A 16,341-nucleotide genomic window follows, 5' to 3' on the forward strand; every position below is an offset into this window, starting at 1 on the left:
ATCATCCTCAATGGGGAAAAACTGAGAACTTGCTCCATGAGATCAGGAACACGACAGGGTTGTCCACTCTCACCGCTGTTGTTTAACATAGTGCTGGAAATGCTAGCATCAGCAATCAGACAACAAAAGGAAATCAAAGGCATCAAAATTGGCAAAGATGAAGTTAAGCTTTCACTTTTTGCAGATGACATGATATTATACATGGAAAATCCGATAGATTCCACCAAAAGTCTGCTAGAGCTGATATAAAAACAATGCCTCTGTTATTATTTTGATTATTGGTATTTCACTTTTTAAATTCCTTGTTTAGTGAGAGTTCAACATATATTCAGTAAAACATGGAATTTTAAGCATAAGGCATCAAGAATTAAAATCTAGAATAAAAATGCCCAGATGAGAAAAATTTTTAAGTTGTCTTCATGCACTCAATTTACAATTATAACTTTAATTAGAACATCTTAACTGCTCCATTACTTGCTGTGGGTTTTTTTTTCCTAATTCTATTTTTGTTTCTTTAATAGTTCTGCCCTAAACTGCATTAAAAGATTGTATAGCTATAAATTCCTTAGTAGCATTTTGGAAATAAAATAACATATATATATGTATATATATGTATATATACATATATATATACATATATATATAATAACATATATATATATAATAACATATATATATTTGGAAATAAAATAACCTATATATATATATTTGAATATATATATATTTGAATCTAACCAGAAACATACATATAAGAGACAATGACGTTTTTGGTGAAAAACATGATTTAACTCCCTTTCCCCATATTACTTTGTTTTAAAGCATGTTGGAAGATGCTGACATAAATTAGTTGAAAGCTATTTTAACTGTGACAACCAGGGAATTAAAAGTTTTAAGTTCTGAGGAAAGGAATGGAGTGGGATGCAAAGTTGTTGACACCCACTGTTTCCTTGACTTCACCAACTTGCAGAATAACCTGAGTAAGTAATAGGATTACTTTTGTAATCACGGATGGCTGTGTCCTCAGAAAAGCGGACAAACTCTGCAATACTTCCTCCAGAGGTTCCTAACCTGTTAGGACTCATAAACCCTCCACGAATGTATGTCTGTGTACACACACTGAAACTTGGTGCACCATTCCAAGATGTCTACGGATCCCACAAAGCCCATCCAGGGGTCCTTGTTGAACCTCTTCTAGATCCCGTTTTTGAAGGTTCTGACAGATTGAGGAGAACTGAACCAAACAAACGTGACTTTTGTCCTGTTCAGTGCTGTATCAGCCTTACCTAGAGTGACAGCTGAGCGTTACCAATTGGTAACCAACATGTGGTAGATATCAGATCAAAATGCAGATTTTACGGAGGAAATTTTGAAAACTGGTCCCCTGACTCTTGGATGGGTCAGCCAGGCTAAGAATTAAAGAAAGAAAGAAAGAAAGAAAGAAAGAAAGAAAGAAAGAAAGAAAGAAAGAAAGAAAAGGTCAGAGAAAGGGTTTTAGTTGAAGGATTCCTTTGGACAAAACCACAGTGTCACCTTCAAATACCCTTCACCTAACTGCTCCCTCACCTCAAGCCTAGTAACCAGGGACTTCAATTAGCTACTCAGAGAGCCCAGTCCATGTGACTTACATCCCTCCTATTGGGAGACAGTAGAGCAGAAGCTGACTCCTGACCTGGGAAATCCAAGGGGGTGCACACGAGTGACTGACTACCATTGAGGGGAATTACTGACAAGAGCTGGAACTGGCCCATACTCCTAGAAATAAGCAAAGGAACGAACACAAAAGTGTTCCCATGTACCTGCACTGACTGTACACAAGTAAGAGCCAACTTGAGGTCAACATGAGTCTGGTCCAGAAGGCAGGAAAAGACTCAAGCAACAAAAAGCATACGTGAAGTCCAGACATCCTAAAGCTCACAGACAAAGGCGCAAACATCCACCAACATTGATTTGCAACCCCTGCTCTTCCCAAGACAAAGTCAGGTGAGAAATCCCCAGCAATGGGAATCATAGGAAAGAACCCTAGACCGTGAACTTTAAGTACCTGTCTGAGCCAGCTCACAGCAGCACATTTCAGGGAGGAGCTATCTCACCCCCCTGCCTCTCTCCTCTCCCCTCTCTCCTTTCTTCCCTGCTAGGAATAATAAGAAGCTGGGACTTGAGAGAAGAGGTAAGGAAGAAAGAAAAGAAGGACCATGATTCTCTCTCCCACACAGGCGGCCCAGCTGAGGGAAAGGAGAGGATGGGTGACAAATCAGTTATGAAATGTGGGTTATTGTGGAGAACCGAAGATTCTAATTTCTGAATTGTTTGTGACTTGAATCCATTGTGGGCATGTCTTTTACTTAGGTAAAGTTCACTGAACCTGCTCACATTTTTTTAGTGAAAAAGCCTCTTCCACTAAATAGAACTTTAGGGAGATCGGGGAGACAAAGACCAAATTGCATTTTGATCGTGTCTCTCAAATCATTTGTTCAATCTGTATGTACATTCAATCTATAGCATGAAAATTTAACAGCATTTAGGAGGTTGCAAACTCTTGGCATGCATGCTGATAAGCCTAGGAGATAAGTTTGTTTCACTGCCAAAACGATATTTTTAATCTAATGTGAATGCCTTTAGGCAAAATAGACATCCTCCAGTTCAATCTCTATGTGGCTTACACCCCCTCCCACCTACCCTTCAGAGTCAGCCCTTGATGTGCCTGCCTAATCAGTGAAGGCATGTGAGTTTGACATAGGAGTGCCTCCACCTGAGAGTAGCAGAGATGGGTTTTATTTGGATTCAAGCAATTGAGTCAAAATTCTAGCTTCGTTATATATTGGCTTAGTGACCATGAACAAGATAGTTAATGTGTCTGAAAGTTCTGATCTATAACATATATCAAATGTCTGTCTTACCAGATTCCTTCAAAGTTAAATAAGATACTGTGTGCAAGACATCTAGCACAGAGTGATGGCCCAGTGAATATTAGCTTCCTTCTTCCTCTTTATTTTTTATTGCTCAGTTCATTAGATGAGAAAATAGGGTTGTATAAATAACTGTTCATTACATATACTGCTAGCTTTTCTTTGAGCTGTTTTGAAGGCTTTAGCAAAATTACATTAAGGGAAAATTCTACCTAATTATAAATAATAACCAAAAATTGAGTTGGCCTCAATTAAAACAATTTCATCCAAGATTCTTCAAAACATTAAAGTTGAAATATGTGGCAACAGTGTAATTAAAAAGTCAAAAGTCTTGTAATTGCCTTGTTTTTGCAGTGAGTAAAGGTAAATGCATGAAATTTTTTAATTCTCTCCAAAGGACTGTGTTTACCTTTCACTTGGCCTCATCAATTTTTATTTGTTTTTTACTGTCATATTAAGGTCCTTTTCAATGACTACTTCAATAACTGTAACTTCAGGGTGATTAAGCTTCGTCTTTGAGTGAGCAGTTTTAACTGCTGGCTTTTCCAAGGAATTTCACATTCTGACTGGCATCAACGACTCACCAAGTGAAGAGTTAGAATGGCTTATTAATAGATCGAATTCTAAATGAAGGTTGTATTTATGTTGACATGACTATAAATTAAGACACAGTCAAAGCATCTCAGAAGGAAGAGTAATCCAAGCAGTTGCCTGGTCCAAACATATATTCTGGATAGGAGCCTCTCAATCATCTCTCTGATAAATGATTCTCCCCCTCTGCTTGGAAACCTCCAGTGAAACAACTCACTATGACCGGGAGCATCTAATTAAATTTTAGGGCAAGTACAATTTTTAGACAGCGTTGTTGTTTTTTGTTTTTTGTTTTTTGTTTTTATCAGAAACTGAAATTGATGGCTCATTAGCAGAGATCCGTCCAGTTGCTATATCAGATCCCTCCATTCAGAGCCAGTCAAATTTTGTCTGCTTAGAGTCCTGAACTGAATGTCATCTAAGATGTTAAGCCAGCTGGCAATTGTCTCCAAAGGCAAAAAAATTGATCTTTTTGAAGGGGTGTGTATGTGCTTAACTTCTTTATGAATGATTTCTAATATAAGCAAAGTTTCTGGTCAGTGTTACAGATGGATGGTATCTGGTAAAAGTGGAATCCTCAACTTACAAGAGAAATCCCTTTTTCCACATCACTGAATATTCTTCAAAATGAAGAAACAACTAGAAAAGAAGCTGAGGAACCCACATAACCTGCAGGGACTTTTGTGATTGTAGCTTTCCTATGTAGCAGACTCCATGCTGAATGCCTTATTCTTACCTAAACCTCCAGTCACCACAGGTCAGTACTATCATTGTTGCCTTTCATAGTAAGGAAACAGGGAGAGAGAGCACGAGCACGCTTGCGTGCACATATGAGAAAGAGAGAGCAATTGTCCAAATTTACACAAGTAGGAGGCAGCCTCCTCACACTATCAGTTGGTTCCTAGAGCGCAGTACCTTCACCACTGTGCAATCAATGTCTTTATCAGCAGCCAATTACCCAAAACATTTAATGCGAAGTTCACAACCTATATTCTGGGTTTTCTTCTTCAGAGACTACCTATGCAATCCATAATCTACTTAACTTCTTCAGTCATGTTTTTCATAAGTTATACACATTTTAGGGTCTGGGTCAGGAACGTGTGAAATCCAGGAGAGTAGTTCAAGATGGTTTCCAGGAGTATAAGTGGTGCCGATGCCAGGTAAAACTGCAAAATTCATCCCTTCTTCTCTCTGTCTAGATAACACTCTCCACCTTACTCTCACAAAGAAGTCAGGATAGTTAGAGCACTGGTGGGAAGTTGGTCAGTTGATGAGCTCTTAAACTATTTAGGCTGTTAACAGACTGATCAACTATTGGAGACCATTTCTTTTATATTCCTGAAGCCTGGTGGTACCAATTATAACTAACCTTCAGCTAACAAATCAAGGAAGCTTCTCTCAGATGACAAGATCTAGGAGAGCTTTGCCCACCCCACCCACATGTAACATGGATCACCCCCCTCAACACCCACATGCAAACATACAAGCATACAGGCATTCATTCACACATGTGAATAAATGAAGACCAAACATGCTAAATCTGAAATAACATCCAACATTTAGGCTATACTCTCCAACCCAGGTAATCTAAGAAGCAGAATGGCCCCAGGATTATAACAGTGGACTAAATTACTCAACTTTTATTTTCACAGACTACTATCTATTAGCTATACCAATGAGAGGAGACAGGCTTCTAATGTACCTTGCTGGACCAACCATCCCTCATGTCCTCGTAATAGAAGCCCCAACATGACCGAACCTCCAGTGACCCCATTAGGTTCCTACTCCAAGAGTGGGTCTGGAATAACCTTAACCAATCGTTGTAATCCTATCCCTCTTTGCCAATGATTAGTTCAGCAACCTAGGTTTAAGCCAATTAACACACTCCATAGGTTCCCATGAAGACCATTTCTGGCCTAGGGATGAGCACTTGACCAAAGCAGACAGAGAAAGCCTGAAGAGTGGACTTTATTCCACTTACCACTGATGGTAAGGACATCAGTTCAGGAAACTTATTCACAAAAACCTAAAGTAAAACCAATAGTTTATTATTCTATAAAATTCAAGCTTGTAAGGTAGCTGTCCCCCACAAAGCTGTCAAATGGCCCAGCCCCTTTCTTCTACCTTACACTCTGCCTTTTTCCATACCAGACTTCCATCTCAAGGACTAAGCCCACCAACAAACCCTCAGTCCATTACATAGAAGAGGAGATTTATCATAGAGATTGACTTACGTGATTATTGAGGCCGCAAAGTCCCACAATCTGCCATCTGCAAGCTGGAGAAAAATCGTTCAACTCAATGAAGTCCACAGGCCTAATAACCAGGGAAGTCGATGGTATAAGTCCCATTATGAGTCCAAAAGTCAGAAAATGGAAGGAGTACAACTGAGTAAGTCCTGGTCTTACTCTTGTTTTTGTAGTCTCAAAAACAAGAAGCACCGATAACTCAGGGTATCCCAGCTCAGGCAAGGAGCAAATTTGCCCTTCCTCCTCCTTTTTATTCTCTTCAGGCCTTCAGTAGATTGAATGATGGTCACCTGCATTAGTGAAGCTGATTTGCTCAGTCTGCTGATTCAGTGTTAACCTCTTCCAGAAACATCCTCACAGACACCCAGAATAACATTTTACCAGCTATGTGGGCATCTCTTAGCCTAGACAAGTTGACACATAAAATTAACCATCCAGATATGGTTTCACTCTTATGTGGATCCTGAGAAACTTAACAGGAACCCATGGGGGAGGGGAAGGAAAAAAAAAAAAAGAGGTTAGAGCGGGAGAGAGCCAAAGCATAAGAGACTGTTAAAAACTGAGAACACACTGAGGGTTGATGGGGGGTGGGAGGGAGGAGAGGGTGGGTGATGGGTATTGAGGAGGGCATCTTTTGGGATGAGCACTGGGTGTTGTATGGAAACCAATTTGTCAATAAATTTCATATAAAAAAAATAAAAATTAAATTAAATTAAATTAACCATCCAGTATGTGACAAGGAAGAATAGATATTGGGTAAAAACTAAAATGTCTGACATATTGGGGGAGCATTATTTCCTTTGGGACAAGATCAAGGACGCATGTTTCCTTGGATGTTGCTGGCAACCATGTCATTACAATGAAAGATGCCAGCCTGAGAATAAAGGCAATGCACAGCAGAGCAAAGAGCCAAGAAAATAACAGAAATACAGTGAGCATCCTGGTCTCGTGGCTGGGGCCCACACTACCTCTTGACCACCTGTTACGTGAGATAATAAATCTTTATTGGTTGAATTAGGTTTCCCATTAGTAACAGCTGAAAGGACCCAACCACATAATGTGATAAAAGGAGAAGGAGAGAAGCAATTGGACCCTAATTATCTCATAACAATTTAATGAGGGCTTTAATTTCTCTCTTTAGATGCAAGATCAAATTTCTCTACTAGTTTCTACTCTATCCCCTTAATACATTTTCTGTGGCTTCAAGAATACTAGCAAGCAGTTTTCTACAGGAATGTTTTACATCATCTGTATTTAAAAACAGAACTAGGGGCACGTGGGTGGCTCAGTCGGTGAAGCGTCTGACTCTTGATCTCAGCTCAGGTTGATCTCATGATTCCTGGGATCGACCCCCGTGTCGAGCTCTGCCCTGGCAGTGTGAAGCCTGCTTGGGATTCTCTCTCTCTCACCGTCTCTCTCTGCCCCTGCCCTGCTTGAGCTCTCTAAATAAATAAACAAACAAACATTTAAAACCAGAACTAATTTGATGCACACAACAGTATGGGCTGCCTTGTACAGAATTGGGAGTCACTCTAAGCATGGTACACAATGATACTTCTTAATTAGAGAGGTTCATTGTGATCTCTACATCTATTGAAATTACTCAATGGCTCAGTGTTAAGTAGTGGTCACTGAAGCTTCAGAAGTGTTAATAATAATCTACAATCATTATCGTTGCACACTAAGAACAACATCTAATACCAGCATAAAATACAAAACTACAAGAAGGAATGGATAATGTGATGTTTTCATCACTCTGTGGAATGTCCTCCAGTCACTTAAATATTTGCACAAAATACACTGCATTGAAGCTCTTCTAAGTTTTAATCCACAATACTATAACCAAGTTTAGCTCACAAGTTCATACCTCAGATGGAGATTTATAGTCACATAGCAAAGACCGATTTATGCTTTTTCCCACACACAGGGAAAATGACGACTTCTGTCACTTGTTAGAACAGAAATTATGGCAATATACCACCATATAGGGAAAATTGGTTGGAAGGCACATTCCTCAGGTAAACAAAACATAAAGACTCTTATCAGTAACATAGTAATTATATGTAGCTTAATCTACACTGCAAAACATTCACTATCTCTCCCACTCCATCCCAAGCTCCCCCGCTAAAAAAAAAAAAAAAAAAAAAAAAAAAAAAAAAATGTGTTGTCATGTTTGAAGACCTATGGGCCACTCTAATCCTGCCTGAAGAGCTAGCATTATCATATCAGTTGTAAATTAATGAATAACTGCACAGACATTTCTCACAAATGGATACCTCCAAATTATGATAGCCTGAATTTGAATTGTTCCCACAGTAATCTCACCCCAACGCGAGCATTTCAGGTCATTACTATGTATCCACTTCTAACATCAACTTTTCTAGTGTAACGTGAAAGAAAATCTGAGAAAAGAACATTTCCTTTGAAATGTGGTATTTTCTAATAGCTTCTATTGGAACACTTCTGAGAGACATTTCATTCAGTTTATCTGTAGAAATTATTTTACAAAACAAGTACATAAATACATGCATGCATGCATGCATGCATATATACAAACATCGCGGTAGGCTGTTTTGAATAGCAAACATTCACCTACCATCTCCCACCCTTGCCCTATGGAAAAGTATACTTCTCAGCCCAGCTATGGGTTTGGTCAAATGACTTTCTTTGCAAATGGAATTTGAGTGAATATAATTTATACCATGTCCTACCAGAAACTTTTAGCAGAATTGCAAGTTTCTGTCATTTGTTGAGCTTTAGCCCTCCACCATGAAGAAAACTTTTCCATTTAGGTCCCAGAATGAAAGGGTATACAGGACAGACTTAAACCCCGCCCATGACCATGACCTGGAGCCCAGGCTAGCAGAGCTAAGCAGAGCTGAGAGAAGCTACAACCAACCTGTAAACACATGAGTGAGAAATAAAAGTTGCAAGCCATTGAGAAATGTGGGCATTGTTTGTTACTGCAGAAAAAGCTCACTAATAGGAATATGATACTTACAGATTTGACCAGAAAACAGTCATTGGAAACCCAAAGGCAAATTTTCTTCCTGACACTTAAATAGGTTTGTCTTTTGTCTGATCTGACACTTCTCAGTAGAGCTGAATAGCCCAAAACTGCTACACAAGTCTTGGAACATCTGATGGTAAAGGATGGGAAATCCCTATTAAAAAATGCAAAATTCTATAGTGATTATGATAGAATGAAGCCAAATTAACCGTGAGCCTAAACTCCTTCCATATTAATCCACCTCTCAATTTCTCTCACCTTAATATCATTTGGAAATGCCATTCCTATATTCTATTCTAAGAACTATTAAGGATAAGATAGGGACCCTGTCATACTCATCTCTATTGTATCCCCCAGTGTTTGTAAGTACCATACACAGAATGGGTCTTACTTAACCTAAACAAGATGACAAATAGACAGATTGATCAATCTAGCTATTCCAGCCTGTGGTAGATTTTACCTACAACATTTTGGGGAGAATCTACTTCACTAGATTCTCATCAAATGCGTTCCACATGGTTGCAGCCACCTGCTGCTATTTGCAGTTCTCCAAATTCACCGACCTCTTTCTAAACTCGGCAAATCTATCTCTCAGAGCCTCTGCCAGAAATGGCCTTCCTCTCTTTTTCACCAGAAAAGGACTTTGAAACATAGTTCAATGATATCTCCTCTGTCTTTCCCAATAAACTGTCAGCTCCATGAAGGCAAAAATGCATCTTTCTTGTTCAAAACTGTATCCTCAGCATCTAGCATAATGCCTGGCATGAGGTATTATTGTATGGAGAAATAAATTAATGCAAAAGCTCCCCTACTCCTCCCAGGTGCCTTCAACCTCTTTTCTGTTCTGTTATAATTAATAAATTCTTTAATTAAAGAATTTGCAAGCTTGTATGATGATTATTAGAGCACCTGACAGTTACTGACCAATAAATATTTGAGGAGTGAACTATTGATGGTGGAAACAGACTGGATTCTCAAATCTGTGCCCCCATTCTGTTTTTAGCATACATAACTGAGAACTGGATCCATAAGGAGAGATTAAATAATTCAGTTTGCTTGGGTTGGACATCTCAGAACCATGCTTTCTTTTCCAGCATAATCTCACCTTGAGGATGGTCAGAGACTACTTGGGTCTGCCAAAGCACACACAAACTTTTTTAAATTTCTTTCCACTGCTTTGGGTCCCTCTTTCTTATCACATAAATAGCCTTCATTGCTATTTATTTTTACCTTTTCTGGTCTTTTACCCTTATTTTCAAGCTCATCTTAAATCATTCTCCTCCCTATAAGATGTTAAACTCCACTTCCCAGTTTAATGTCACTAACTTCATAAGCATGCTTTGTAATCCCCTGGAAAATCGTTACTGCAATGTTAGCACTGGTTTCTAAGACAACAGTCTCCCTGGAAAACCACACTGTAAGGCTCCCAGGCTGTCAGTAAGCCACTGATGGTCAATCTTTGTTGAAAACAGTTCTGAAATCAGTGATCCAGGTATAACCCCATATTTTTTTATCCTTTTTTTTTTGTGAAGCAATTATTTGTTGATAAATTTATTTTTCCTTTATCCAACATTTCTTAAAGCTATTTGGCCCAAATTCAAAGGAAACGTTTGGAAATGACAGCATTGTCGGACTTCAGAGACCAAAAAAAAAAAAAAAAATGTTTCCAATTGGTCATTCTTGTCCCCCAGTCTCCTTCCAAAAAACTCCCCATCAACTTCCTAGTTTTTGAAATTCCACCATTAGCTATTCTGTTGGTAGGTTTCATTTCTTTTGAAGAGATAAATATCTAGAGGCTAAGGTAACAAACAAAGAACTTTTAATCATTTACATCTAAGCATTAATTTGCTTTTTTGGAAGAAATGTTAGTACTATAAAGATAGAGAACCATCAGGGGAGCTTACTTTTGAGAGTTTGGGAAACCTAAGAAGAGTGAACAAAAGAGAGGAGGGGGTTCAGGAAACAAATTGACTTAACTTATAGAAAAAAAGAAGTCAATTAAAACTCAAGAGTTTTGCATGCGGTCTAAAGACCTACTGATAACCCACTGAAATTTGGCAAAAAAAAAAAAAAAATTAACAAGCGCTTCACAAAAGAGTATATACAAATGGCCAATCATCATATGAAAATATGTTCAACATTTTAAGTACTACTTGTACACACAACAGCATGAATGATCTCCGAGAGAGAATGTTGAGGAGAAAAGCCAGAAATGAAAGATTACAAGCTGCCTGATTTTATTTATATGAAGTTCGGGAACATACAAAATTAATCTATGATAATAGAAATTAGGGTAGTGGTTATGTTTGTGCAGTGAGGTGATTTGACTGAATGCAAGCACAAGGAAGCTTCCTAGGTACTGGAAATTTTTCGTATCATGACATGGTAGCGTTTTCATAACTCACCACTTGTTTAAACTCCTCAAGCCATACAGTCAACATTTGTGTGCTTTTCTACAGGCATATCATATCCCAATTTTTTTTTATGTTTTAAAAACAAGCTGTGCATCCTTGGGTCACATGTTGGGAGTACAGAATCCAGACTTGGATTCTTTTCCTCAAGAGAAGCTGGTGAGGTGATTATTGAGATGCTTCCTAAGCTCAAGGGAATGCCTCTGCTATCTTTGTTTTTTGTTTGTTTGTTTGTTTTTTTACTTTCGTTAGGTCAACTTCTGATTTCCCCATAGAGTTCTTTAGTCCTCTCTTGCTTGTCAATCCAAGGTCTTAGAAACAAGATTTAGGATCCCACATGGTAACACCCAATTGTGAAAATGTTGTTCTTGGATTTTTTTTGTTTGTTTACATTTTTCTCCTGCTGAGGCTGAACCTCTTGAAATAAATTGCTTACCTAGTACTCTGTGGGGTAGTTAAATAAGAACATCAATCAACCAACTGGCTGGATTAAGTGTTTTCTCAATTTCCCCTGTAATAGCCCTGGCATTTAGGTCCTTGGCCATCCCTGAGACAAAAAAGATGGAACATCCATTGTCCTCACTTAGTCGCCTCTTCCATTCGACTGTGACTTCCTTGAAGACAAGAAATTATCTCATTCATCTTTGGATCCCTGGCACGGAGCCCAGTGCCTGGTACATAGTAGGTGCTCATTAATTTCTCTCGAATTAAAATGAATGAATAAGGCCTTCACAAACCTTTTGCCAGAGGCAATTTTAACTTGCATTCAACATCCAAGGAGAGTGGGCGTGCTGCTTTGGCAATAACTCTGACATTGAATAATCTGGATGTTCCAAATTTCTTGTTGCTCATTTATCCTCAAGAAAAAAAGAAGAAGAAGAAGAAGAAGAAGAAGAAGAAGAAGCAGGGGAGGATCATGTTTGTGGGCCTGGCAGACACATCTCAGACTCATCGCCCTGCAAGACAGATCAGATGAGGCAGCAGCAAGACCAAGGCCGCCTGCCCTGCTACTGTCTTCTGACTGCTGATGCTGCTTTAATCACTGAGCCGATGCAATTTCCTGCCACTAACCCCGCTATGGTCCACTAGGAGGTCTCGTTTGTCACTGTCATTACCTTTCATATCAGCAAAACATCCATCTTTAGTTGGGCCCTCCTTCAGAGTTTTGTTCAGGTGTAGAGGAAACTCCTGGTCAGCATGGCCCTCCAAAACAGTGGCTCCGGGTGCCAAAATACGAAGATGAATCCATGCACTCTGGTATGCTAGCTCTTTTAAGACTAACTTCGACGAAAGGGTGAACCTCAACCTCATTTCAGAGGAAAAACATTTTATTTGTATGTATCCTTTATAAAACACACTTTTTTGGTATTTTTTGAAATAACTCTGATATTTCACAGGAAGACCTGGATTAAATGCAGAGCTCCAATCCAACCAGCACTATCACCTCTGATATTACACTGAGCCTAAACCCATCCTGATTTCACCTCCCCTTCCACTCATAAGCCCATCAGCTGAAAAACTAATATGTATCTGACCCGAAAAAAGGAGTCTGAACTATACACAAAATGCATCCTCTCACATTTGACTTTAATAGAGCTGGTTTTCTTACTATGTGCCAGACACAGTTCTAAGAGTTTTCCAAAGATAAATTCATTTACAACATCAAAATCCCATTTTATAGATGAGAAAACCAAGGCACAGACTAAGTGTCTTGCCCAAGGTCACGTGGCTAGTAAATGAAATTCTAACCCAGGACATCCAGTTCCTGAGTGCACACACTTAATTACTACAGTCAGACCAGAACATTCTTTGGACCTAAACGTCAGGCCCAAAGCTCCCAATAGTGCTCCACAATTAACTAATTAATTCTTCAGCCCTGGCCTAGAACAAAGGAAAAAAGTATGTAGGTATGTGTATGTTCCTGTGCACGTAAGTGTGCAATGAACAAGTGGCCCACGAAATTCTGTCCTCTACCACTTTCTCTCACAGTTTATGTCTCATGGCCACCAGTTGGGTCTCTAGAACCAGATGTTCAGAGAGAGTCTGAGGTGCAAGATGTTTATTAGGAATCAACCCCTGTGAAGGGAAGGAAAAGGAGGCAGAACTGGGCAGGGAAGAGCTGAACCATGATGAAGGCCCAGCAAAGCCTCAGTCACCCGCGGAAAGTTCTGGAGTGAGGATAGCTAATCAGGGAGGCCATGAAGGACTCCCCACCTTGCTCGGTTACCAGATTTGGGCTGCCCTGAGAAAGGTATAACCTCAAAAGGGGCAGTTCTTGCAGCTCAGGCAGAGCCTGAGGGAGCTGAACTTAGTTCCCTTAGTGGGGCATCTAGTGTTTTCCTTGATGAGGATGGTGCACTTCTATGTCTGCCAAACTCAGAGTAAAAACAACGCTTCACAATAGGCTAAAAGTCCTACACGATCTGTGACTCCATTACCTCTCTGACCTCACCCCCTACTTCCTGCAGTCCCAATGGCCTCCTCAGCAAGCAAGATCCTACCTTAGGGATTTTGTTCTTGTACTCCCTCTGCTTCTCAGATATTCATAACTTGTTCTTTTGCCTTCTTTATATCTTAACTCAAATATTGCATCTCAGTGAGGTCTTTTCTGACGTCTATTTTAAATCTTTCTCACCCCTACCACCCAATTGTAATACTCACGACCTTCCATCCTGCCCCATTTTTCTCCATAGCATTTATCACCTTCTGATATACTATATAACTAATAGCTTGTCAGATTTTCACTCCTTCTCCTCATAAGCTCCATAAACACAGAGGGGTTTTCTCTCCCTGTCAGGCTCACTGACTCATCCTCAGTACCTCAGCCAGGAACACAGAAACCCTAAACAAATTAGTGACTCCACAGAGAGTGTGTGAGACTTCTGCCTCATCAGCTCCTTCTACAAGCTCAGGACAAGGCAGGTTTCCATGCATTTCCCCACCTCAAGGAAGGAATATGTACATCTCTCATACCATCTCTGTTAGATGCAACCTAATTCTTATAATTCAATCAACAATAAGTATGCTTTAATACTAGTTTCTAGAACAATGAAGCCCTCCTACTAAATTTTTCCATCAAATTCACATGGAGTAAACACTAGGCTGATCAGAACACCCAAGTACAGTCCCGATTATCAGTAAAGCCCTTGCATTCACCTGCAGTTTTACAAGAGGCCCACTCTTGCACCCCCTGCTGCGATATCAGTGGATTCTTGTCCCACTTCTCATTCCCTTTCCCACTTGGGGTGCTAGCCTTGAGAAACTAGGCTAGCACCATTCTTTTCCGCATTATACCAGGTTTCACTAGCCAAGCTTTTTAGAAAACTGTCCTGCTCCATTGGTTAAGAGTGGGTTCATGGCTCCCCCACCTAACAGATGGGTGTCCTTTAGGACTTGGGGTGATTAGGCCCCAAGGTATATAACGCTTAAGGCACTGTAGACACATAAAGCTCTGTGCTTGGTACATTGGTGGGACCTAGGAAACAGTAGTTACCATGACTCCATAATTCCCAACATTTCTCTCTCCTGCCTGTCCCCATTCATCTTAACCATTGGCAGCTGCACTGCTCCCAGTTTTTCTTCTCCCTACATCCTTCCAGGTTTGATAGCATTCTTAAACCTTCAAGTTTATAGTCTTCTTGCCTCATTTTAAACCTTTTTGTAATTGGGTTTACAGCTATAGAATATATTAATTCCCAGGACTGAAAATGAAGCTATTTGGGGCTGGAGTGGGAGATAAAAATCGATTGGGCCCCCACTCAGAAGCAGGATCAAATCCAGATGACAGGAGACATGTTCCTCTTCCATAGTTGTAAGTCTCTCACAGCAGCCCCAGAGAAGCACTCAGAGTCCTATGTCCCAACCGGGAAAAAAAAAAAATGTGTAGCTGAGACATGATAAAATGTAAAACATTGTATTTTGTGAAGCCAGTTTCTTAATTATGAAATCAAAGTCACCATTTTATTTACTTTGCAACAGTTTGTTGCCTTTTAAGATGGAAGCCTAAAGCAAAAATAATCTGTGAGCACCACCTTGTGGAAAGATCTACAACAACATCAATCTTTATTCATCGAACACCTATTTAATGTGCTGGTGCTGAGGATAGAGCAGTAACCGGACAAAAATCCCTGGCCTCGTGGAACTTACTTTCCAGCGGAAGACAGAAAATAACAGTAAGTGAAACACATGATGTTTTAGAGGGTGCTGAGTGCTATGGAGAAAAATAAAGCACAGAAGAGGGACAGGGTATGCAAGGCCTTACTGAAAATGTGATTTTGAACAAAGGCTTGAGAGAGAGAGAGGGAGGAGCCGGCCATGCAGTTACCTGCGATAAGAGCCATGTGGATAGAAAGGCACATGCAAAGCCGTAAGTGGAAATGTGCTTGGTGAATTTGAGGAATTAGCGTTGAAGGCACTGCCCAGAGCAAGTGTGGAGGAGATGGCAGGAAAGTGCGAGGGAAAGCAGGGGGCCACATCACATAGGCCCTTTCTGGTCATAGTAAGGATTCAGCATCTACTCCAGATGAGACAGGAGCCTTACGAGGCTGTAAGCAGAGAAGATGATACTTTTTTTTTTAAAACAGGATTTGATTGAAGGAGTCAGGGGAAGAAACGGAGATACTGTTTTTGGACCCAAGCAAGAATGGCCCCTGCCCTGAGCTCCATGCTTTAGAGGGTTCTGCATAAAACAAACACACAGCATGTAAATTTATGATAGTACCCAAGGCATCTTTTCTAGAGATCAAGGCTCCATTCTAGCACAGCACAGCTTGCAGTCTTAAATAAGTATTCCTATTACGATCAGTTTCAGGCCCTGGGGAAACTCGTCTCCACACCTCTTGCCTAATGTTCATCAAATAAAAGGTGATTGTCTCCAAATGCCATCAAGGCTAATGGGCGGTATTGCTGCAAACATAGATGGATACTCCTTTCGGGTGTGAAGAGGGTTTGAGCAATGAATGTGCTTAATTAAGAGAAATACAACTTATCAACTTCCTAAGATTGTATCTCAGGTGTGCTGAGCATCCATTTTCTTGCTCTCTTCATGTTCCTGTTCATCATTCTTGAAGTACTCATGACTTGCCTGATGTTTGCAACAGTTGCATGCTTAGTGGCTGGAAAAATTAAAGAATTCATATCTCTCTAAATTTGTATGTATGCAGGCCCACACAGAA

General features: G+C 39.9%; 1 long non-coding RNA gene across 1 annotated transcript in view; it reads right to left on the bottom strand.

Annotated features, from left to right (window-relative positions):
- The window catches only part of LOC123379811, a 42,030-nt gene extending 36,072 nt beyond the window's left edge, over positions 1 to 5,958 (bottom strand). Inside the window, exon 1 of the long non-coding RNA XR_006584679.1 lies at positions 5,732 to 5,958. This is a non-coding gene — a long non-coding RNA (uncharacterized LOC123379811). The remainder of the gene's footprint in view (positions 1 to 5,731) is intronic.
- Between the last annotated feature and the right edge of the window lie 10,383 nt (positions 5,959 to 16,341).

This window comes from Felis catus, chromosome C2 (genome assembly GCF_018350175.1).
Source record: "Felis catus isolate Fca126 chromosome C2, F.catus_Fca126_mat1.0, whole genome shotgun sequence".
NCBI classification, from domain to species: Eukaryota; Metazoa; Chordata; class Mammalia; order Carnivora; family Felidae; genus Felis; species Felis catus.